The sequence below is a fragment of the Scyliorhinus canicula genome, chromosome 13, assembly GCF_902713615.1.
Source record: "Scyliorhinus canicula chromosome 13, sScyCan1.1, whole genome shotgun sequence".
Classification (NCBI taxonomy): Eukaryota; Metazoa; Chordata; class Chondrichthyes; order Carcharhiniformes; family Scyliorhinidae; genus Scyliorhinus; species Scyliorhinus canicula.
The window spans coordinates 73,925,307-73,951,126 of NC_052158.1; the positions used below are offsets into that span (position 1 = coordinate 73,925,307).

General features: G+C 44.5%; 1 long non-coding RNA gene across 1 annotated transcript; it reads left to right on the plus strand.

Moving 5' to 3' along the window:
* Positions 1 to 512: 512 nt before the first annotated feature.
* LOC119975448 lies at positions 513 to 8,946 on the plus strand. Its single transcript, XR_005462766.1, has 2 exons — positions 513 to 644; positions 8,471 to 8,946. It is a non-coding gene; the product is annotated as an uncharacterized LOC119975448 (long non-coding RNA).
* The last annotated feature ends 16,874 nt before the right edge of the window (positions 8,947 to 25,820 follow it).

The window sequence follows — 25,820 nt, forward strand, 5'->3', positions numbered from 1 at the left end:
CCAGAGCTGATATAAATTTCATTCCTGGGTAAGACACATGTAATACACTGACTTTGGGGATTGAGTGGTCAGCTGGTAAGGAGGAAGTTGGTTAATTAATTCTGGAATCGGGATTTCCTAAGGGGGATAATCGAAATCTCTTTACATAAAGCTGTTGGAGTAATCTGCACGGAACCTCGTAAAGAAACCGTCTGCTTTGATCTCTGTTGCTATTGTCGTACAGTCTCCAGCTGTCCCCTGTTTAGCTTCTTCTTTATGCTCATTGAAAAGTTGATTGTCTAATTCTGGCTGCAATCATCTCCAAACCAGGAACTTTCAATCCTGTACGGTGGCCTCGGTTGAACATGTGCCGAATCAGCCCAGCTTTATTGCTGAGCTCTTGTGGCAGTGGGTTTAATGACAAAAGTGCTGCTCGACAGCTGTCAGGCCTGATCATCACGTCAAGAATCCATGTCAATGAATAATCTCTCATTTCCATTTGCCAGACTCTCAAAACCACTACATTAAACAGACTGAACAATAAAATGAAATATGTCACTGAAATCGCAAGTACAGTGAGGTGGAGATGAGGGTTAAGTTGTTTAACATTCCTCCCCCAATCTTTGCCTTCTCCCAAGCATCGTGCACTCTTCCGTCCTGCAAAGGTAAGAGTTGGTGAGTGTGTGTTATAAAGCCAAGTGGAAGTGTGCAGGACTTGTACATCTAGTGCATGTACTGAAGGGTAGGAAAGAAACAATATAGAATGAGGATGGGTGGTATGTCAAATAAGGAAAGTGTGCTGGGAATTGTTGTTTTTTTGTGCAAGTGTTCAGATGTGAGAAGAGAATGGTGTTCATTTGTGGCGTGAGGAAAAAAAGGAAGATGAGATAGAGAGGTGTTACACTGTTGCTCTTGTGATTATCGATTGAAGAATGCCTTGAAGGGGAATGTCAATGAATGATGGCGAGATGAAAGAAACATTGAAATAAAAACAGAAAATTCTGGAAACGCTCGGCAAATTTGGCAGTATCTGTGGAGAGACAGAGAGAGTTAATGTTTCAAATCCATATCACTCTGAAGAAGACACTCCCCACAGCTGCTACCAAACTGGTTGAGCTTCACCAGCATTTTCTATTTTTATTTCAGGTTTCCAGCATCCACAATATTTTGCTTTTATGGAAGGAGCATTGTTCAACATTGTTGAGAGAGATGGAGAGTTTGCTCATCATCTCTCTGACTTCTATCGAACTGGCTAACCGATAGAAGTCAAAGAGTGGTAGTGGATGGCAAATATTCAGCCTGGAGCCCAGTTATCAGTGGCGTACCGCAGGGATTTGTTCTGGGTCCTCTGCTGTTTGTGATTTTCATTAATGACTTGGATGAGGGAGTTGAAGGGTGGGTCAGTAAATTTGTAGACAATACGAAGATTGGTGGTGTTGTGGATAGTGAGGAGGGCTGTTGTCGGCTGCAAAGAGACATAGATAGGATGCAGAACTGGGCTGAGAATTGGCAGATGGAGTTTAACCCTGAAAAGTGTGAGGTTGTCCATTTTGGAAGGACAAATATGAATGTGGAATACAGGGTTAACGGTAGGGTTCTTGGCAATGTAGAGGAGCAGAGAGATCTTGGGGTCTATGTTCATAGATCTTTGAAAGTTTCCACTCAAGTGGATAGAGCTGGGAAGAAAGCCTAGGGTGTTCTAGCGTTCATTAGCAGAGGGACTGAATTTAAGAGCCATGAGGTGATGATGCAGCTGTACAAAACCTTGGTAAGGCCACATTTGGAGTACTGTGTGTAGTTCTGGTCACATCATTTTAGGAAGGATGTGGAAGTTTTGGAAAAGGTGCAAAGGAGATTTACCAGGATGTTGCCTGGAATGGAGAGTAGGTCTTACGAGGAAAGGTTGAGGTTGCTAAGCCTTTTCTCATTAGAACAGAGAAGGATGAGGGGCGACTTGATAGAGGTTTATAAGATGATTGGGGAATAGATAGAGTAGACAGTCAGAGACTTTTTTTCCTTTAGTCTACAAATTCAAGAAGATTTGAAAGGGAACTGCAGCATAAATAGAAACCTCTATTTGTTATAAAAAGGACAAAATCTTCAGGGCTGAAAATCTACCAGATGCGGGACATAGGTAAAGTTTGCTGCTGCTTTAGTAATGCTGCTGTTAGACCATAAGACCATAAGACATAGGAGCGGAAGTAAGGCCATTCGGCCCATCGAGTCCACTCCACCATTCAATCATGGTTGATTTCAACTCCATTTACCCGCTCTCTCCCCATAGCCCTTAATTCCTCGAGAAATCAAGAATTTATCAATTTCTGTCTTAAAGACACTTAACGTCCCGGCCTCCACCGCCCTCTGTGGCAATGAATTCCACAGACCTACCACTCTCTGGCTGAAGAAATTTCTCCTCATCTCTGTTCTAAAGTGACTCCCTTTTATTCTAAGGCTGTGCCCCCGCGTCCTAGTCTCCCCTGCTAATGGAAACAACTTCCCTACGTCCATCCTATCCAAGCCATTCATTTTCTTGTAAGTTTCTATTAGATCTCCCCTCAACCTCCTAAACTCCAATGAATACAATCCCACGATCCTCAGACGTTCATCGTATGTTAGGCCTACCATTCCTGGGATCATCCGTGTGAATCTCCGCTGGACCCGCTCCAGTGCCAGTATGTCCTTCCTGAGGTGTGGGGCCCAAAATTGCTCACAGTATTCTAAATGGGGCCTAACTAGTGCTTTATAAAGCCTCAGAAGTACATCCCTGCTTTTATATTCCAAGCCTCTTGAGATAAATGACATTACATTTGCTTTCTTAATTACGGATTCAACCTGCAAGTTTACCTTTAGAGAATCCTGGACTAGGACTCCCAAGTCCCTTTGCACTTTAGCATTATGAATTTTGTCACCGTTTAGAAAATAGTCCATGCCTCTATTCTTTTTTCCAAAGTGCAAGACCTCGCACTTGCCCACGTTGAATTTCATCAGCCACTTCTTGGACCATTCTCCTAAACTGTCTAAATCTTTCTGCAGCCTCCCCATCTCCTCAATACTACCTGCCCCTCCACCTATCTTTGTATCATCGGCAAACTTGGCCAGAATGCCCCCAGTCCCGTCATCTAGATCGTTAATATATAAAGAGAACAGCTGTGGCCCTAACACTGAACCCTGCGGGACACCACTTGTCACCGGTTGCCATTCCGAAAAAGAACCTTTTATCCCAACTCTCTGCCTTCTGTCTGACAGCCAATCGTCAATCCATGTTAGTACCTTGCCTCGAATACCATGGGCCCTTATTTTACTCAGCAGTCTCCCGTGAGGCACCTTGTCAAAGGCCTTTTGGAAGTCAAGATAGATAACATCCATTGGCTCTCCTTGGTCTAACCTATTTGTTATCTCTTCAAAGAACTTTGTTGGTACGACAGTTAAGCTCCAAGTTTTAGTTTGGTTTTGTTTCCCTCCCTGATTTAGGAAACAGTATGTAGTTTCTAATGACTACCTTTTACTGACAAGGTGTCTGCTGTAAGTCTGTAATCAATGAGTGCAGCTATTAACATAACCTTGCGGAAATGTCTTGATTAAACTGTGACTGTCCAATGTATAAAGAAGACTGAAGTTTATAAAGAGGTCAATCCAAGGTACAACTGACTTGGGTCTTCGTGACATATTACAAAACATTCATTTGAATAAAAAGCACTTGCAAAGAGTTATGCTATGAAGGAATCGTGGTAAGCATCAGAGCCAAATCAAAATGGGGCTTACTCTATTTGTCCCTCTGTTATACTGTTTTGTTGGTTAGTGGCCATCTTATTAATTAGTTTCCACAATTCAATTTGCTGTGTTTTTGCCAAATACTTCTCTGAAGGCACCAACTTCTGATGTGGTCTCCAAGCAACAGCTATTTTCAGATTCCACACTTGACTGGGAGCTGTTCTATATGTGTGTGAGCCTATCAAGTAATATCTCAGAGATTATTTGCCTGTAAAGGCAACAGATGGTTAATCATGTCCTCAACCAATGTTCACACATGGACCTTGTTACAGGCATCACTTGGTGACAGTATAGGGAGAGTGAACTCTGGCTTCTCCCTGACTTTCATAGAATTTCATAGAATTTACAGTACAGAAGGAGGCCATTCGGCCCATCGAGTCTGCACCAGCTCCTGGAAAGAGCACCCTACCCAAGGTTAACACCTCCACCCTGTCCCCATAACCCAGTAACCCCACACAACACTAAGGGCAATTTTGGACACTAAGGGAAATTTATCATGACCAATCCACCTAACCTGCACATTTTTGGACTGTGGGAGGAAACCGGAGCACTCGGAGGAAACCCACGCACACACAGGGAGGATGTGCAGACTCCGCACAGACAGTGACCCAAGCCGGAATCGAACCTGGGACCCTGGAGCTGTGAAGCGATTGTGCTAACCACAATGCTACCGTGCTGCCCACCTACCCTCTTAATCAAGGAAGGTGAAGCCAATTCTACTTTCCACAGTACAATCCCAGCCAAAAATAACCAAATGATTGACAACATAAATTCAGGCACCTGAACTTGAACTTCACTGGAAGAATTCAATTAAACTGATCATTAGCCACAGTTGACTAACTTGGGAACGTAAATGAGCACTTTCTTCCATTCCATTACATGAACATTTCCTGACTTGGGTCAACACAAAAAAATATCATCAATTGAAATAGAAAATCAAATATGTGTTATGAATTCTTTCGAGATTGACAAAACCAGACAGCTGCTAAGAAAATTTCATTGACAAGTTAGCTAGGAACAGTCTGGCAAGGCATATAAACTCTCCAATTGCCTAAATCTGGTTGTGCCTACTTTTTCAATGTTCTGTTTTCTATCTTCCCTCTGCTAATCTTTACATAAGCAAGATGACAAAGAGTTCTTTATCAGAGGAGATTGTCCAGATCATCAGGAGTTATCTTGCAAAATCCATTACAAGGATTTCTGTAGATCTTCCATTGAAGTTATACCAGACCTTAAGGAGGACTTTCGCATCCCAACCCCATTCATCCCCTTGTTGAAGAAATGCTGTCACATATTGCAGGCCTTTTCTTTGTAAATAATAAAGTCCAGGTTTCTATCATTCTTGTAATTATTTCACACATAATTTCTGTACATTTTCACCATCCTAAAGGTGAAGTCAAGTATTTTTTGAATGGGTCTTATTCAGTAAAAAAATCAGTCTTAATCCTAATAATGACTGGATCGAATTCTAGTAATTACACTTTCCTGTTGATGAACTTTCTGAACTTGTCTCTCATCCAATTATAATGCATGCAATTTCTTTCATTTAATTATAATTTTCTCCAGACTGCCATGTTGAACGTATCAAACCAGGTGATGTTGCTTTTGTCACACTTTTACAATGATTTAAAGGTACCAATTACTCATAAGGGATTGGGTAAACACGCTGTAGGTTCATTGATTAAGACTAATGTGGTAAAATGGACAACGGCCTGAATTTTAGGCCCAATATATAATTGGACCTTTTAATTAAGAATTGGACATTTTAAATCAGAGCCAGTCAGCCCATAGGCAGTCCTGAGAAGAGACTGACAGTCGGAACAAGTCTGGGTCTGCCCTGTAAACAGGACACGGGAGATAATTGGTCCCATTCAAATGGATTGATTGTTGTGGATTGCCCAGATGAAGCCAGACTTTCTGGCACCCGGATTCCCACTACTACCACATATGAAGTAAGGTTACATGCAGACAATACACCTAGAGATGGACCCCTGGGGGTCCTCGTGTCCTGCAGTTGCAATTGGCAACTCCATTGGGTTTTTGTGACCCCTTGAGACCTCATTGGTTGAGTCCCAGAGAAGCTTCTGGCAGGTCGCGAAAAGGGTAGAAGGAAGAGGCATCCAGAGACCCTCCCCTGTGAAGACTTGGCGCAGAGGCAACAGAGAAGATTCAACAGCGGACCAGAGGACAGAATAAAGCAGCATGCAAGATGCACCTTCGCAGATGGAGGCCCTGAAACAACCGAGACTCAGAGAATAGGATCCGCAGCTCCATTGAGTTCATCGGCATGGGTAGTCTGGATAATTTAAAGGGGGTAACTGTTTTACTGTGTTTGAGAATAAATTTGGCTGAATTATAAACTTTGTCCTTTGTTAATTTCACAAATACGGGCACCTGGATAAAACATTTGACTAATAGTGATTGAGGTTTTACAGACATCTCTAGGCAGATGAGAACAGATGTACTTGAATAGAAAGCTTGAAGACATCAGCAGCATAGCTGTGTGTGTGTGCTTGTGCTCTGCTGAAAAGAAAATATGAAACTAAGACTAGATCGCATGACACTTCTTTTCTCGTGACAGCACGCTGCTATCTCTTAAAAGCATATTACAACTTCCCCCGATCTTTTTAAACAGATTCCTCCCTTTACAATATGTGTTCATGCTTGGTTCCCAGTGCATAAGTATATAGGACAGGATGGCACGGTGATGCAGCGGTTAGCACTGCTGCCGCCCAGCGCTGAGGACCCGGGTTCGATCCTGGCCCTGGGTCACTATCCACGTGGAGTTTTCACATTCTCTCCGTGTTTGTGTGGGTCTCACCCCCACAACCCAAAGATGTGTAGTTGTGTTTTGTAGGGGAATTGGCCACCCTAAGTTTCCCTTTAATTGGGGAAAAAGAAGAATTGGTTACTTTAAATTTTAAAAATAATTAATAAGTGTACAGGGCAATCTGCTGCTACACCAAGATCGTGTAATGGTAACTTTGTCTCGTGGTTTCTTTAACAGCTCACAGTGACCTGTGGGATTATCATCCCTGTGTGTTGATCCTGTTGCATTTGGGATCTTGTACCCAGTGCAATAGGATTGTATGCTGGTTAAAGAGTTAGAATGAATCTGATTTGTCTTTAGTTGCACCTCACAGTTGCGCTTTTGTATGTAATAACTTCATCGGATCTTGGTTCTAATTAAACCCTGGTCACCTGGGCCGGTTGCCATGTACCTTGCATGGGATTCTGGATATGAATTTGTTGTTCCACCTGTAAACTTGGAAATTTGGTACCTGCATTTCTATCGTGCACATTGGTCTTGCACTTTTAAAGTTGCTCTCTAATTTCTGAGAGAATAGAATGGGTAACGGTACCAATGGTCTGCCAAACATGGGCTCTGCACTTAAAGGTGAAGCTCTGAGATGTAGCATCACAATATGTAGATCTAACTTGGTCCGTCTAAATTTGAGAATCCAGGATTTAACCATGTGACTCACCCATTCAACAAGGCTTTAGATCTCGGGCAATGAGGAGAAGAAGTTGTATGATCAATATTCCCCTTCTCCCACATATCCTGAAATGGCTTACGAATAAATTGTGGACCATTATCGATAGCGATTTCTCTAAGTCCACCAAAGAACCTAAAAATAGAAGTTGAGCTTGATATATTGTGCAATTGTTTAAAATGAGGTGCTTTATAAAGGAGACGGCGATGACAATGAAGCCAATGAAGCCAATGCCATGGACATGAAAGAGGTCAGATGTGTTTTTTGACCAAGGATGGGTCGGAGGTGGTACGGTCACACCGTGGTTAGCACTGCTGCCTGTGGCGCTGAGGACCTGGGATCGATCCTGGCCCTTGGTCACTGTATGTGTGGTGTTTGCACATTCTCCCCGTTTCTGCATGGGTTTCATCCCCACAGCCCAAAATAAGCAAGTTAGATTGATTGGCAATACTAAATTGCCCCTTAATTGTGAAAAACAAATAGGTACTCTAAATTTATTTTAAAAGAGGATGGGTCAGAACTTCATGTGGAATCAATAGTTCATTGCTGTGACTTGTCATATGCTCTTGACATGCCTCACACTTCTTGATGACAACTTCAATGTCATTGTTCATACTCAGCCAATAAACTGTCTCTCTTGTGAGTTTTCTCATCTAATCTATGCCCGTGTGTGAGCGATGAAGTAGTTAAAGAATATCAAGTCACATAGATTCCGATACAATGGTCTGCCTGTCTTTAAAAATGACTCCCTGGGAGATACATAGGTTTTGCCGGAAGGCCAAAGTGGTCTCATGTGTTTGCGGACATTTTGAATTGAATCAGGCCATCCTTCAATGATGGTTTTCCATAATTTATGTAGTGTGGAATCTTTGCAGCTACTAGCATTTGCATTGCGCAAAATGTAGCAGATCAATTAACAAACTTACATTCTCCTGCAAGTGTAACATTGCAGCTCCCCTGAAACTGCCAATTTTGTTGAAGAATTTTGTATATTTCCATGTTGGATTTGACCTGAGTGACAGGAATAGTTTTTGAGGTTGAGCTGGGAATTTCCTTGGTAAATGCACAAGGCCACATCTTTCAGATGTTTTGCTCAGTTTGAATGTATCAACAATTGATGTTGTACTTAAGACCTGTAAGCTTCTTTGGCCTGTGAGGATTGCTTTGCGCTTGCATCCATCCTTTTATAGATCTTTGACACTCTACAATCTGTCTTTGCCTCGTAGATCGTTCTGAAATTCTTCCATGGGAGTGGATGTGATCACCAGTTCAACAATTCTGTTTGTTAGTTCTGCGTTTGAAAAATCAGTGCACATATCCTTTTCTCAGCATCTGCTGCTGGAGTAGTCAATGGAACTTGTCAGCTGTTGTCGAAATGAAATGAACTCTGGTCAATACAGAAGTTTAACGTGATTGTGAACCAGTCTTTTAATGTAGTTCATATCTTTAGGGAACCTTTAGCTCTTCTGCCATTATTCCTGATGTGTTCAGTCTGTGTAGACCTCCATTCCCACTTGCTAGGCAGATTTTTATGGCTTGCTTGTCTCATTCAGACATACCTGAATCAAGAAGCTCTGTGCACTGTTTAAACATTTTGAATTTCGACGAGGTCAGCTGCATCCCAATTCAAACTGAGGAATTTTGTGGACATTCTGACAATATCCCTTTGACCTTGGTTGTATTCAATTTATTGTCCGACAACTCCTGAAGCAGTTATAATCGCAATCTTCTCCAGCCAGATTTTTATGATGGATTTTGTTTTTTTCTCGTTGTTTGATTCTCCCTCGCTCACTATCGATCTGGCCCACACCCTGGTCACTCGCCTTTCCTGATTGAGCTAACTCGGTGCTGGTCCTCGATGCACTGCCTCGCTCACTGAACTGACAGGCTATATGCTGCATTGTTTCCACGAGGGACCTGTCTGCTTACCAGCTCTTTATCTGAGCACAATCCCATTGTGTCTGCCAAATATTTCTGCACAGTAACCACATTGCAATTTCAACATTCTCTGACGTTGTGAACTGGCTGCTGCCTGACCAAACAGTCAAGGGTCATCTCATGTTATGTAGCACGACCTAAGGCTGTTGTACTTGTAGTTATTCTTGCCGCCGGGCTATTTGAACACTGCTGAACATAATGTAATGTTTTTAGAATGATATAAAGGCAACAGTAATTCATAAAGGATTAGATAAACATACTGTGCGTTCATTATTAACACTGGACACATGAACAGATATACATGGAATGAAAGTTTAAAGTCATCAGCAGTAGAGCTGTGTGTTCTCGGCTCAAAAGCAAAAATCAAACTAATGACTGGATTGCATGACACACTCCTCTTCCAGTGATGTCATGCTGCTATCCCTTAAATCCATATTACCCCAGCTTTCTTTCAACAGATTGACATCTGTATAACATGCAGCCGAACCTCATGTCAGTGTTGGGTCAGTAGTGACACTCTCAGCTTTGCATCAGAGGGTTGTGGGTTTAAGTCCTGCTCCACAGGTTTGAGCAAACAGTTTAGGTTAACATTGCATTGCAATACTGAAGGTGTGCTACACTACTGGAGATACTGGCCTTCATTTGCATCTCCTCCCTCGGGTGAACATAAAAATGCCATGTCATCATCCCATCTCAAAACCAAGACCACTAATGTTAGAAACATCAGTCAAAGTGTGGGTTAAAAGGAATTCACCTCCTACTATATCTTGCCATGTTTTGCTAATCTGAAGCAAGAGTGCTTCATCAAATGCCATCCACATATATACTCTCATCTTTGCCTTTAATTAATTTCAATAGCTCTGATGCTGCCGTCTGCTGAGAGGTTGTTTCCCCTTGTGGGAGAATTTCAAACTAAGAGAGATAATAGATAATTTCAAAATAAGAGGGGCGGGATTCTCTCAGCCCGGGGCCGAACCGGAAATCTCCACGATCGGCGCGAATCGCGCCATGTCGCCCCGACGCCGGCACGCGATTTTCCGCAGAGCGTAGAATCAGCGCCATTGGCACCGGCGTGGTTGGCGCAGCGCCGGTCAGGGGCCACTCTGTGCAGCCGGCCTGCCGATTATCGGCCCAGGATATGCCGAGCGGCCGTCGTGAAAACGGCGAGTCCCGCCGGCGCCGGCCACACCTGCTCTCAACCGGCGAGAACACGGCGTGGAAGGGTCGGGGGCAGCCTGTGGGTGGAGGGGGGGGGGGGGTGGGGGAAGGGGGGTCTGACCCCAGGGGGGCCTCTGATGTGGCCTGGCCCGTGACTGGGGCCCATCGATCAGCGGGCTGGCCTCTCTGGCTGGGGGCCTCGTTTCTTCCGCTCTGGCCCCTGTAGTCCTGCGCCATGTTGTGTCGGGGCCGGCGCATTGAAGGAAGGCACTGCGCATGCACGATCCCATGGCGCACAATTTGCGCTGGGATCAGCAGCTGGAGCAGCGTGAACCGCTCCAGTGCCATGCTGGCCCCTTTTGCGGGCCAGAATTAGTCGTGGGGTCAGTCCGTTCACGCCGTCTTAGACAGATATTTGATCAACAAACGAGCCAAAGTTATGTGTGACAGGCAGGAGTGTAGAGTTAAGCCAACAATCAGATCAGCCATGTGCTTCTTGAATGGCAGAGCAGACTTGAAGGGACTGAATGGCCTACTCTTGCTGCATGCTTCTTATGTATAACACTGATTTTGCCACTGTAGCTATTCTGGAGCTCTTTGCTCCAATTAATCAGCCACAGCTGAATATATATTAAGCAACAGGGAAGAGACCCTAGTAATGCTTTTTAAAGATGTCATCAAGCATTTACAGTTTAATTGCTGGTTGATTTTTCTTGTCTGTTGCTTCAATTTTACAAGTGTTTCTTGCTTTTTGAATTGTTTCAACCTGCAAAAGTCTGCAGGACGTGTTGTAGAAGGTGCTGAAGGATGCAAAAACCTGTTGCTCCCAAAAAAGGGTGAGCTCACAGCCATTCCCTTTGAAACATGGCATAATTTAAAAAGTTGAACAAAGTACACGCAGAGCAGGATAAATTGCTAGAAGAGGGAGGAGCGGTGGGGGTTGGGGGGGGGGGGGGGGGGAGCAGAGCAGGATTCTCAACAGGAGGACTTATTCACTCAGGGTGTTCATGGAGTAATTCTCCCACCTGAACCTCAGCGAAAAACAAGACTTTTGTGCTTCATCAAGGAGATCCTCACTGAAATCTGCCACCTGTTATAGCTACAACTGCATTATCAGTGACTGAGGTGACTTTGGAAATAAGCATCTGTATCTTTCCAGGCTGGGGCTCAAGATATTTGCCACGCACTATTGCAAAAAAGGTGGGTGGCGAGTCTCTCAGTTCAAAGGTGATAACTTTGAGGGCAGCACGGTAGCATTGTGGATAGCACAATGGCTTCACAGCTCCAGGGTCCCAGGTTCGATTCCAGCTTGGGTCACTGTCTGTGCGGAGTCTGCACATCCTCCCCGTGTGTGCGTGGGTTGCCTCCGGGTGATCCGGTTTCCTCCCACAGTCCAAAGATGTGCAGGTTAGGTGGATTGGCCATGATAAATTGCCCTTAGTGTCCAAAATTGCCCTTAGTGTTGGGTGGGGTTACTGGGTTATTGGGATAGGGTGGAGGTGTTGAACTTGGGTAGGGTGCTCTTTCCAAGAGCTGGTGCAGACTCGATGGGCCGAATGGCCTCCTTCTGCACTGTAAATTCTATGATCTATGATCAACTTAATTTCATTCCCCATGGACAGAAACAGATTTGGCAATTGGAAACATTAACTCTGTTTCATTCCACAGATCTGCCTGACCAGCTGGATGCTTTCAACATTTTCATTTTTTTCTTTCGCACTTTCGGCATCAGTATTACCTCTTGACTGGAAGGAGAGTCAGCATAAGGGATTGCTAGTCATGCAGTCTGCCCTTTGGCGCAGGGGGGCATTTATTGTACGCGCATAATGCTGTTTTAACAAATGTATTCATTTACGGGATGTGGGTGCCGCTGGTTAGGTCAGCATTTATTGCCCACCCGCAATGAGGTGGGTTTCTTGATCAAAAACATATGTTCTCAGGAAAGGTAACACACCTAAATCTTTCTTAGTCTTTTGTATGCTTTCTGCTCATTCACTTTTGATTTTCCACTTTTTACTATGGTCATTGCTGCCCAGCATACCTGCTGGCGGCTAATCTTGCCAACATCCTGCTATTCTACTCACCCCACCCATTGTTCCCCTTGGATTCTGCCAGCAGATTAGCATTCACCCCCCCCCCCCCCCCAATATTTTCCTTCAGAGTATCCATTCACTCTAAAGCAAGGCCCTTGCCAGCGCAATTTTACTATAAATGATTGCAGTGAACCACGCTTCTGCCTGAGACTGGATATCACAGCACTCATCTAATTAACATAACCATTACTACTTTGTGAATGTAATTGTAACTTCAACTGTGGATAAGTGCCTGGATTGCCTCAGGTAATAAAAGCTATTCAAGAGGTGAAGAGAACAACGACAAATGCTGAGAAATAAAAGCAGGAAGTGATGGAAGAACACTGCAAAGTCAAGCGAGAGCATTTGAGAAGGAAAAAGAGAGATTCAATTGCTTTTTTTTTGTTGCATCCCCACAGAACACTGACAGGTCCCAGACATTTCAACCTATTCTCTTTCAGATGACAAACAGCCATCCGTACATTTTCCAATGCTGTTCAATTGATCAATCTGTCTACTCGTTAATAATAATGTAAGAGGAGCACCTTGTACAGCCCGAAACAAATGCACTGTTACTGCAGTATCTGATTGCACAGCAGAAGCGATTGTTAACTGACGTAACAGCAAATGATAATCGACTGTGCCTGTGTCTTTAACTTTTCATTTGCTCAAACGAGATGTATTCATTTTCAAATCAATTCTGAAGGTTTGATGAATTATATTGAAGTGATCTTAAAGTAAGGAGTTATTATTTATAAATAATGCGCTAAAGACTTCATGTAGGCACTGAGCCTCTCATGTTTAATCTTTTGCTAACATGCATTATTCAGTTGAGCTCAGAGACCTTGAACCTGTTTGCTCTCGTCAGAGTCTTACTGGCTTGCCGATGACTGAATGCAAAGCCATATTTTCATGAGCCATGCCAGCAGGGATCCAGGTCAGGTTTGCACAGATGGTTAGCCAACATACAATTTTTCAATCTATAGTTCCGAAAGCAAGCAGACAATTCATGCCTTGCGGTGACATTAATATAAATACCAGTTCTGATTAAACTGAAGACCTTGGCTTTCGATGAAAGAGATAAGAGACTGCACATTGGATTTCTTTGAGCTGAAGAAAAATTGGGTCTGCTGCAATATTTTTTCAAAAGCTGAATATAATTTAACTGATTGGTCATACTGGTTGGTGGATTCAAGGTTCTTCAAAGAATAGCCAAACATCTTTCTTTGCTGACCCTCCTGCTCTTTTAGTCAAGGTTTTTATGATAAACCTTGCTAAGGACAATGGAGAGCTTTGAACAATAAGTTCACAGCAACTGAAACCAATTATTTGCTTTACTTTCCTTGTTAGGGATTTTGTTTCTTTGAACAAAGGAATAGATAATGACAATATTTGTTTAAAAAAAAAATTTTTTTTAACAAACTTTATATGACAATATTTGGGGCCCATACTTTCAGGGACTGACTGGAATGGCAGGCCTATCATTTCGTGTCAGTCCAAGGTTTAGTCTCACATGAAATGAAATGAAATGAAAATCACTTATTGTCACGAGTAGGCTTCAATGAAGTTACTGTGAAAAGCCCCTTAGTTGCCACATTATGGCACCTGTCCGGGGAGGCTAGTACGGGAATTGAACCGTGCTGCTGGCTTGCTTGGTCTGCTTTAAAAGCCAGTGATTTAGCCCAGTGAGCTAAACCAACCCCATACCACATGTGGGGAACAGGTAATAGATAGTAGCTGAGACAAATTGCTCAGCGGGTTCAGCAGCATCTGTAAGCCAACATATTATTTAGCTTTCCTAATATGCAATCACCTTTTAACTCTGAAACCGTTTCCTTATTTATTTTCTATTAATCAACATAGACTGGTTAACATGTAGCCCTGTGTATGTGTGTGTGTCTGTGTGTGTGTGTAATCTGCCTCGTGGTTCTAACATGCAGCATTGAGAAAAAGGTCCGAAGACTGAAGATAAATAAAGAACTGCACTGCACTGCACTGCGGTCTCAAAACAAAAAGCACGCTGGGAGATTTAGTCAAGTCAGAGAACTGCAAAATGACAAAACTGCAGGAGGACCCGTACCAGGGAAAATAAGCGGATAAAATCTCATTTATGGCAGTAAATGTGCCACTTTCTTCCAGCTCTGAGATTGATAAAGGTCTTGGTGATAACAAAGCAAAGTAATGCTGACTTCAAGTGTGACCTTTTGATTGGGCCTATTAGTTAACATGATGAGCACTGTGTAATTGAAAACAAATTAGTTCATAGTTCATAGAATTGACAGGTCTGAAGGAGGCCATTCGGCCCATTGAGTCTGCACCGGCCATTGGAAAGAACACCCCACTTAATCACACCACCCTATCCTCGTAACCCCACATAACCCTTGGACACTGAGGGGCAATTTAGCATGGCCAATCCACCTAACCTTCACATCTTTGGACTGTAAGAGAAACAGGAGCACCCGGATCAAATCCACACAGATGCGGGGAGAACGTGCAAACTTCACACAGGCAGTTACCTAAGGCCAGAATTGAACCCGGGCCCCTGGAGCTGTGAGGCAGCAGTGCTAAGCACTGTGCCACCATGCTGCCCATGTCACATTATGTGTATTGTTGCTTCGGAGCTCCAATATTATTGGTTGCCCTGTGAGATCTGGTCAAATGCCATTCCTTTTTAAATTCTTGCGATGGGTGTTGGTGTTTAAAAAGAAAACAATAGTATGCAAAGGAAGATATCTCACGCTTCTGGATAAACCTGTGTCACTCATACTTTCGGGAAGTATTGCACTGGGGACTGGATTGGAATTCATGAACAATGAATCCGTTTTGAGATGGAGATCATTTGGATTTTTCTTGTCTCAGTTTATCAAGGGATGAAATAAAGGCGGATAAATGGATTTGAGCTAAAAGCAGCCATTGATCTGGTTGAATGGTGGAAAAGGATTGTGCAGTTGAATGACCCCCTCCTATGCCGATGGTTATTACATGTTTTATTGGTTTATAATACCTGGGATGGCTTTCCTCATCATTGACCCCTTAGTGCCCAGATAATATACCCAAAATTAAATGGACTAAAAAAAAATCAGGCTCTACCTGATATGACTGTGCCATGGCAAGATAAAGGTATAAAGCAATATCCCAGAGAACCATTGCGCCTACAGTGGTTGAAACAATTTTGCAAGTTGATCGGAGGACGTGCACAGAGGATTCTGTTATTGGACAGATTTTGGCACACAAGAACTAAGCAACAGGTATTGTTGTGTGTGCTGTTGCTTCATGTTTTGCTAAACTTCATCCAAGTTGTTGTGTCATTTTATCCAGAGTAGAAACAGATAAACCTTTATACCAATTTTTCCACATCTTTGGAGAGAAACAGAGTTAATGTTTCAGGTCAAGATGACCAACCATCTGTTCTGAACAAAAGTCATTTCTGTTGCAAAGTTGTTTGGTGTCTCACGATTGGAGAGGTCTGGAGGCCTGTGTGGTTGAACATGAACTGATTTTAGATAACTCATAACTGTATACATGTCGGTTTAGATCTATCTAGGTGCCATCATTGTGCTGGCATCTCTCAGACCCTCTGTGCACCATTCTGTCTGCAGTCAAGTGTCTTTCTACATCATTCTGTGGGCAGTACTGTTCTCCAGTTCCACATCGAAAATACCTAGGGCAAACATGAAATACATATTGTAAATACATAGACACAGGCATCGGGTGAAGCATACAGGCGTGTAGTACTACTCAGTAGAGAAGATATGTGAAGAGATCAGATCAGTTATGAGAGAATCGTATAAGAGTTTGGTAGTAGTGGGAAGAAGCATTTTTGAATCTGTTTGTGTGTGTTCTCAAACTTTTGTATCTCCTGCCCGATGGAAGAAGTTGGAAGAGTGAACAAGCCGGGTGGGAAGGGTCTTTGATTATGCTGCCCGCTTTCCCAAGGTAGCAGGAGGTGTAGACAGAGTCAATGGATGGGAGGCGGGTTCGCGTGATGGGTTTGGCAGTGTTCCTGACTCTGTAGTTTCTTATGGTCTTGAGCAGTTGCGTGACTAGGCTGTGATGCAGCCAGATAGGATGCTTTCTATGGTGTATCTGCAAAAATTGATGAGTCAATGTGGACATGCCAAATTTCCTTAGTTTCCTGAGGAAGTATAGGCACTGTTGTGTTTTCTTGGTCATAACGTCGACACTTGGTGGACTAGACAGATTGTTGGTCATGTGCACACCTCGGACTTTGAAGCTGTCAACCATCTCCTCCTCGGCCCCGTTGATGCTGACAGGGGTGTGTACAGTACTTTGCTTCCTGAAGTCAATGAGCAGCTCTTTAGTTTTGCTGACATTGAGGGAGAGATTGTTGTCATTACGCCATTCCACTAAGTTCTCTATTTCCCTCCTGTATTCTGACTCATCGGTGTTCAAGATCTGGCCCATTATGGTCATGTTGTCAGCAAACTTGTAAATGGAGTTGGAGCCAAATTTTGTGATGCATGTGTGTGTGTATGGAGTACAGTAGGAAACTAAGTACGCAGCCTTGTGGGGCCCCGGTATTGAGGGCTATCGTAGAGGAGCTGTTGTTGTTTATCCTTACTTATTTTAGTGTATGGGTCAGTAAGTCAAGGATCCAGTTGCACAGTGGGGAGCCAAGTCCTAGGTTTTGGAACTTTGATATGAGCTTGCCTGGGATTATGGTGTTGAAGTCGGATAAATAGTAGTCAATAAATAGGAGTCTGATGTAGAAATCCTTGTTTTCGGGATGCTCCAAGGATGAGTGTAGTGTCAGGGAAATGGCATCTGCTGTGGACCGGTTGCGGCAGTATGCGAATTGCAGTGGATCTCGGCATTCTGGGAGAATGGAGTTGATGTGCCTCATGACCAACCTCTTGAAGCACTTAATTACAATCAATGTCAAAGTCACTGAACAGTAGCCGTTGAGGCACGTTGCCTGGTTCTTTTTTGGCACTGGTAGTACAGTTGGCACTTCACAGTCAGATATTCCAGGTCAGGGGTACAGTGGGTCGCCAAGGTCACATCTGAGCACCAGGTGGAGTTAATGAGGAGTCAAACCGTCCACCCTTCCCTTTGCCCGATGATGCTGTGCGGTCCGTCCAGTGTAGTGAGAAGTCTTCAGGTTGTATGACACAGTCCGGTGAGGCGAGGGTGAGCACGTCTCTGTGAAACAGAGCCCACAGCAGTCTCTTACTTCCCTCTGAGAGGTAAGTCTAGCGTTAAGTTGGTCCAGCTTGTTTTCGATCGCTTGGACGTTTGCCAGGAGTATGCTGGGGAGAGGAGACTTGAAACCCCATTGCTCTAGTCTCACCTGCAGACCACCGCATTTTCCTCGCTTCCTTGGCCAGCAGCTGCTTCGGGATGGTTTGGAAGTCTGACTTTGTGGAAGGTAGGTGGTTGTGTCTGGCGGGGGCCGCGGCGCTGATTTTGCTTTCGTGTTCGTGTCTGGCTGGATCCCGGGCACTGGTCGCAAAGTTTGCATTGCTGGGGGGTAATGGTGGGCCGGGTCCTGTGTTCACTTCCAGCATTGGTGGTCTTGCCATGCGCTCCTTGGATCATTGGCCTGGATCTTTTGTGAAGCAGCAAGATTGCTGCTCTATTGAAAGTTTTCCACACCGTGTCACTGCTTCATACTTCTTGCCAATTTGTTTCAAGCCCAGCTTCTCCAGGAATGTGGAGCGCAGCATCCTTGGAACTTTAACACAGCTTAATAGCATTTGGGAGGGGGCAGGAGACCAGACACGCCCCCTTTCTATGGCAAAAGTTGCTGTATGATTAAGTTTAAATGTTCAACGTGAATATTAGTGAATGGGTGAATGGTTGAATAACTGAATGGGAAACGGGATGAAGGCACGATAGCCCAGTGGTTAGCACTGTTGCTTCACAGTGTCAGGGTCCCAGGTTTGATTCCTGGCTTGGGTCACTGTCTGTGTAGAGTCTGTTTGTTCTCTCCGTGTCTCGTGGGTTTCCTCGGGGTGCTCCGGTTTCCTCCCACAAGTGCCAAAAGATGTGCTGTTAAGTGGTTTGGACATTCTGAATTCTCCCTCAGTGCCCGAGCAGGCGGCAGAATATGGCTACTAGGGGATTTTCACAATAACTTCATTGCAGTGTTAATGTGAGCCTACTTGTGACAATAATAAAGATTATTTTTAAAAACTAAATGAATGAGTATGGTATGTGAGTGAGGCAACTGAGTATGGTGAGATGGGTGGAGTGGTAGGTGAGCACGGTCACGTCTTGTTGAGATGGCAGTTGGTAGAGGTGGATTAGGGTTAGTGAAGGCGGTTGAAGAGAGGGGTTCAGCTCAGAGACACCTCGGGTCAGCAAATGGTTGCTGTTGGGTTGTTGAAGAGTAGTCAGGTCGAGGTGGGGGGGGAGGGGGGGGGAGGGGGTGGCTATTGCAGGGGAGACTGGTAGTTGAGAACGTCAGTGTGAGTGATTGGGAGGTCAATTCTTCAGTTACCCAAATATTAGACAAGGATTTTACTGTCAAATGCATCCTGAGTAACTATAGAGGGAAGTGGCAAGGAACTGTCTGGAGTCTCCGACACTAACTCACAGTCTCATTGCCCAACGTAAATTCAGAATTCCCGGGCAATTCCCGCAGACTCAGAATATCGGATGTTTTGTGGTGCATCGATTTTCTGGAGCCTCAAATAATTTGAAGACTGGATAATCTGAGCCATTAACTCTGCTTCTCTTCATGGTTAGCATTGCTGCCTCACGTCGCCGAGGTCCCAGGTTCGATCCCGGTCTGGAACATTCTCCGTGTGGAGTTTGCACATTCCTCCCGTGTTTGCGTGGGTTTCGCCCCACAACACAAAGATGTGCAGTTTAGGTTGGAATGATCACGTTAAATATTCCCTTAATTGGAAAAAATGAATTGAGTACTCCAAATTCATTTAAAAAAAACTCTGCTTCTCTTCATAGATGGGCCTGACCTACTAAGTATCTCCAGTATTTTTTGTGCGCATGTCAGGGTTTTTTGTTTCAAATATTTGACTTGTAACTTCTGTTCCTGAAGAACATAATCGGCGTTTTGGTTAAACCTTGGAACTTCATTCTGCTTTCTGGGGATGCAGGGAAGGGTGTGTAGGACCTAATCTGCAGCAAAAAAGATTTCAAAGCCTCAAGTTAGGAGGCAAAGGGCCACCTCAGGAATGGTAATTGAATCTTCCAAGACCGATTACCATGGAGCTTTTTTATTTTAGGGCCCTCTTGATGCCCATCACAGACCCTGGCCTCACCAAGTGTGAAATATGGTTGCCTAAACTTGGGTAAATGAATCAGAATTCTCAGGAATGTTTTCCTGAACCCCCTCCCCCAAAACATTGCAGAGCAGTTGCACGACAACCCCCACAGGCCCTCGGATGTCTGTTGTCGGGCAAGTCAGTCGCAAATCAAATGTTCGGGTGTCAACCCAAGTGGTAGGCTTCACCCTCATTGCGGTCGGGTGATGCTGCAATCCCTCATTCATTGGTTCCCAGTATTTATGGCTCTCGAGTCTGACAAGTAGAAGAATGCTAAAAGTTGTATGGAAACCTAGTCATTTTGATCTGCTATGTCTGATCCAAGAATGCTCCTGAAAAGTGAACAAGTTGTTTGCAGAAAGTACTTGACCATCCAGATTGTAGTTAAAATCTCATGGTTTCTACGTACAGCTGTAGAGTAATCCATTCCCTCAAGGTACCTAAACTACACTTTTATGTCAATGAAAAAAATGAAAAATGAAAATCGCTTATTGTCACGAGTAGGCTTCAATGAAGTTACTGTGAAAAGCCCCTAGTCGCCACATTCCGGCGCCTGTCCGGGGAGGCTAGTACGGGAATCGAACCGTGCTGCTGGCTTGCTTGGTCTGCTTTAAAAGCCAGCGATTTAGCCCAGTGAGCTAAACCAGCCCCTGATACAATTCCAACTTGTTAAATTTTGTGAAAATCTCAAGACTGCGAAATTCTACAGGGTGCTGTATTTGCAATGCAGCAATGCCATTACCACAATCCTTCTGCTCTTAATGATCATTGCTCAGTTCTTTGTCTACAATAATTGACAACCAATTCCTATTGTAGAGCAGCTGTTCTCGTGCGTTTTTGAGCTGTTGGCCTTCAGCATATTTATGAAGTGTTTATTGGCATCTTTGCATAACAGCTAATTGTGTTGCTTTTTTTTTTGTTTTAGAATCCATTTTACTGTCACATATTTCATGTGCATCTGACAGGCGGGATATCGTTAACTGAATTACTTGACGTAAAAAGATTTCTAATTGGATATCAAGGGATTGTGTACAACTGGAAAAAAAACTTAGCGTCTGATGATAACACTTTGCAAATCATTCCATTTCCTTCAATCTGAACGAACTGTATTTTTTAAAACTCATATTGAAAATGATAGTAATATTATCCCTCTGGATTTTCAAATGTTGGCCTCACCATTTCCTGTGTCTGCAAGATTTATGCATTGAATGTATTTCACCGCTACCAAGTGTCCAGGGATGTCTGGAGGTTATGAAAGGTGCGATATAAATACAAGTCTTCTGATAATTCGCTGTAGTTGAATTGTCATGTGACTGCAGTGATGTACATGCAATCATTAAAATGCATTACTTCATGCTTTTGCAGACCTTCATCCTTTGGCTTCCAAAATCTAATGACAAGACTGGCCACACAAGGCTTTGATTTCATGGAAGTTTGTTATTGTAGAAAGACCAAAATAAAGAATCTGGCAGGAGGCGTCGGGGAGGCGGGGCCTTTTCACGCCGCCCCCCCGGCAATTCTCCAGCCCGGCGGGGGGGTCAGAGAATCCCACCAGACCTCAGACCTTTTACACTCAAGAGATTGGTGGGACTAAGTTTGAAGGTTTGGCTGATGACCAATGAATTGGCCAAAAGGCACAAAGGCACAAAAATCTGCCCGGCACAGATGGTAATTGGAAGTCATTGCTGAAAGACAAAAATAGATTTTTGGATGACTTAAAATGACACCTGCTGTGATTTTGTAGTTAATGCAGTGACGTTTTGTGTATAATTCACTGGCTTCACCAACAAGATAATTTTGTGGATTTGCCACAAATTGAATGCTTGGACGGTGACTCGATGAGGCTGTTGAATCTTGCGAGACTCAAGTTATCTCACAAGATTCATGTGAACCTCAATGTGAAGCATTGCGTTCTGGACCTCGCACTAGCTGGGTGGTTGGGGATAAACGTGCACAAGCATGGATCAGGCGTAACAGTACCGAGTGGTTTCCAGGCCATTGGAGATATCTGAGTAGTCAGGCACAATAAAGATGGCCCCCTGGCTCTCCCTCTGGCACTCGGGCACCGTGGTCACTAGGCCAGCCTGACAGTGATTGGGTCCTGCCTGAGTGGGATGATTTTCAGAGAGCTGGGGGAAACACAGTTGTGACCCTGGATGCTCAGAGGAAAGAAGCAGTTCTCTATCTCACTTGTTTTCTCCAGAAAGCTTGCATAGCTGTATATGGAATATGCATGAATCTACACTGAAAACCTTGAACTGAAAGCTTAAATTGAAGGAAGGTTGCTATAAGAGAACTATGCGAAACCATGTGAAACAAAGACTTTTATCCCTTTTACTTATTTTGCCCCCATCATCTCTCCTCTGTGTATGTCTGTCTTATGTGTGTGTGTATAGAAGGTGAGGCGAGAATAAGTGGAGAGGTTAGCACTTAGATAGTAGTTAACCTGTTGTATTGGCTGAATATTTAATAATAGTTATTGTTATTAATAAAATTAAGTGATTACATTTTCAAATCTGGTGACTCATTATTGGGCAGCCAAGAGTCAAAGACTGTTTTTTTTCCAAGAATTATTTATTTAATTTTAATTGTGTTGCGACTCCGGGTCGAGTGGCTCTGGAATTGACCACGCACTAGCCCTGGGGATCATAACAAAAGGCAGGCATTTAAGGTGAACAGGGCTGAGTTAGATGTTCTACAAGTTGGGAAGAAATTTGTATTGGGAGATGATTGAGCATTCGATTTTTAGTTGTTGAATTTCTAAAGGAGTTTACGTAGAAACAGAAGTTATCAAGCAGGAAGATCAAGAGACCGAATTAGTCAGAGAGCAAGAAAAACTGCACATGGAAGATTAGAGTAATATTACTGAAGATGAAATTCAAGTGCTCACAGTAAAAATTATGGTCTGAGATTCAAAACTTTCTTTCATCATTGATACGGTTGCAGTAGTGTCTCTTATCTTCGAAGGAGAGTATAAGAAGTCATTAAGTCACATTCTTTCACATAACACTGATGCAAAACTGACTAGTTATACCAATACCAGTTTCCAGTATTTGTGAAGTTAGTATTAGGGTGTAATATGAGGATACACCCTGTCACTTGTCATTGATAATTCTAGGAGAGGACAAAGATGGGGAAGAACTGGCTTAAGAAGATGAGGTTAAACTGGGCTGAGTTATTTACAGTAGGGACCAGTAAGTGTGGCTGGAATTTTTCATAGTTTTTCAGACTGTAAGGTTGAGCCACCCTGGAAAAATAAGATTATGGGGTTGTGATTCGCACATCACTGTGCCAGGGTGGGGCATGGTAGGGCGGGCAAGGTCGGCTCTACAGAGATCGGGGTGCCTTTTAAAAAGGAGGCTCTGAGCAGTACAGAAAATAACCACCCCCACCATGAACACATGCAGCAGCAGAGGCTCCCCCATCATCCCCCCTTGCCCCCCCACCACCGCTGTCAGCATTGGGCCTAAACCCCCTCCCCCCCTCCCAACCAGAGGTATCAGCACTGGGGGCTCATTCTTCCCAACAAACAATGCAAACCCCGCCCCCAATTGGGCTCGGCAGAGGGTTTGCCCCTCTACTGCCCCCTGGCGCAGGTTGGTAGTGCCAACATATGCCAGGGATAGTACCAGAGAGCAGTGTTGGGTGCTTCCGGGGTATGTCAGTCTCCTCCTGGAGGCCTACCCTTGCATTCTCAGGGATGACTCCTCTCAACTGATTCACGTTTTTCCAAACCGGTTGTAAACGTCGTTGACATGACGTCACTCGGCGAGGTTTCAATATTCAGTGAGGGGGATCACGTGGTGGGGTTCTTGGGTCTGAGATTAAAATGTATGTAAATCTATTAAAATGACGTTACCGCATTTGTGGGCCTGAACGTCGTCACGCCACCGGCAAAGGGCATCGAAAGTCGGAAAACGAGACTTCACCAGCGAGAATCTCGTTTCCCAATTCTCATGATATCTTGCATCCGCATACCTGTTCTCGCTGATGGCGTGCGGAGCTGCAAAACTGTCCCCAGTGCAACAGACATTGAGAAAGTGCTAAGAAAGCACAAAGCAGTCTTTCAGAAAGGAGGAACAAATGATAAAATTAGCCACCTCCAGGCTGAATCCAATGTAAATGCCACTGCTGACATTTTCTTTAAGGTTAGGCCGATGTCTTATGCGCAGTTAGACGCAGTAAGCAAAGAGCTGCATAGATTTGAAAGAACAGGGACAATTAAAATGGCAGGGAGCAGTGCATGGGCTGCACCCATTAGGGTGGTTCCAAAAGCAAACAAGCCCATTCAGATTTGTGAGGATTATAAGCAAATGATAAACAAGTTGATCAAGAATGATACTTAACCACTGCCGACCAGTGAAGATCTGTTTTCTAATTTAGCAAATGGAAGGGTGTTCAGCAACATAGATTTGCCAAATGCATATTTGCAATAGAATTAACTGACCACAGCAAGGCCATGATCACCATTCATACACATAAGGGTAGTACTAGTATAAAACGTGTCCATTGCTCCTACAGTGTTCCAGAGCATCACAGGCCAGCTTCTAAGTGGAATGAAAGGAGTGTGGTCTTTCTTAGTTAGCTAATTAGCAATAAACTAGAGAAAGAGCACATTGTAAAGTTGAACAGAGTCCTAGAATGGGTGGCACGACCGCACAGTGGCTAGCACTGTTGCTTCACAGCTCCAGGGTCCCAGGTTTGATTCCTGGCTTGGGTCACTGTCCATGCGAAGTCTGCACGTTCTCCCTGTGTCTGCATGGGTTTCCTCCGGGTGCTCCAGTTTCCTACCACATGTCTCGAAAGACATGCTGTTAGGTAATTTGGACATTCTGAATACTCCCTCTGTGTACCCAGCCAGGTGCCGGAAGGTGGCGACTAGGAGCTTCTCACAGTAATTTCATTGCAGTGTTAATGTCAGCTTACTTGTGACAATAAAGATTATTATATTATAAGATCATTTTCTTTTTTTTAAAATAATTTTTATTGGAATTTTTGAAAAATATATATCAACAAAACAATAATAACAATACCAATAATAGTAATAAACACCCCCCGGCACTCGTAACAGTGCACATAACAACCCCCCCCCCCCCCCCCCCACTCCCCCCAACCCCAATAAACAACAAAATAAATTAACAATAAGCAAATTAACTTAAACACTATTCCCCTAATCTCCCCTCCCCCCCGGGTTGCTGCTGCTGCTGACCTAGTACCTTATCGTTGAGCCAGAAAGTCGAGGAAAGGCTGCCACCTCCTAAAGAACCCTTGTACCGACGCCCTCAGTGCGAATTTGACCCTCTCCAGCTGAATGAATCCCGCCATGTCATTAATCCAGGTCTCCACGCTCGGAGGTCTCGCATCTTTCCACTGCAGCAAGATCCTCCGCCGGGCTACTAGGGACACAAAGGCCAAGATATCGGCTTCTTTCGCCTCCTGCACTCCCGGCTCCACCCCAACCCCAAATATCGCGAGTCCCCAGCCTGGCTTGATCCTGGATCCCACCACCCTCGACACCGTCCTCGCCACCCCCTTCCAGAACTCCTCCAGTGCCGGGCATGCCCAGAACATATGGGCATGGTTCGCTGGACTCCCCGAACACCTGACGCACCTGTCTTCGCCCCCAAAGAACCTACTCATCCTAGATCCGGACATGTGGGCCCGGTGCAGCACCTTGAACTGGATGAGACTATGCCTCGCACATGAAGAGGAGGAGTTCACCCTCTCCAGGGCGTCCGCCCATGTCCCCTCCTCAATCTGCTCCCCCAGCTCCACCTCCCACTTAGCCTTCAGCTCCTCTACCAACGCCTCTCCCACCTCCTGCATTACCTGGTAGATGTCAGACACCTTTCCATTCCCGACCCACCCCCGAAAGCACCCTATCCCTTACCCCCCGCGGGGGCAGCAAAGGGAACCCCTCCACCTGTCGCCTAGCAAACACCTTGACCTGAAGGTACCTGAACATATTCCCCGGGGGGAGCTCAAACTTCTCCAGTTCACTAAGGCTCACCAACCTCCCGTCTATAAACAGGTCTCCCAACTTCCTAATGCCCGCCCTGTGCCACCCCAGGAACCCGCCATCCATGTTCCCTGGGACAAACCGGTGGTTCCCCCGCAGCGGGGCCTCCACCGAGCCCCCCACTTCCCCCCTGTGTCGC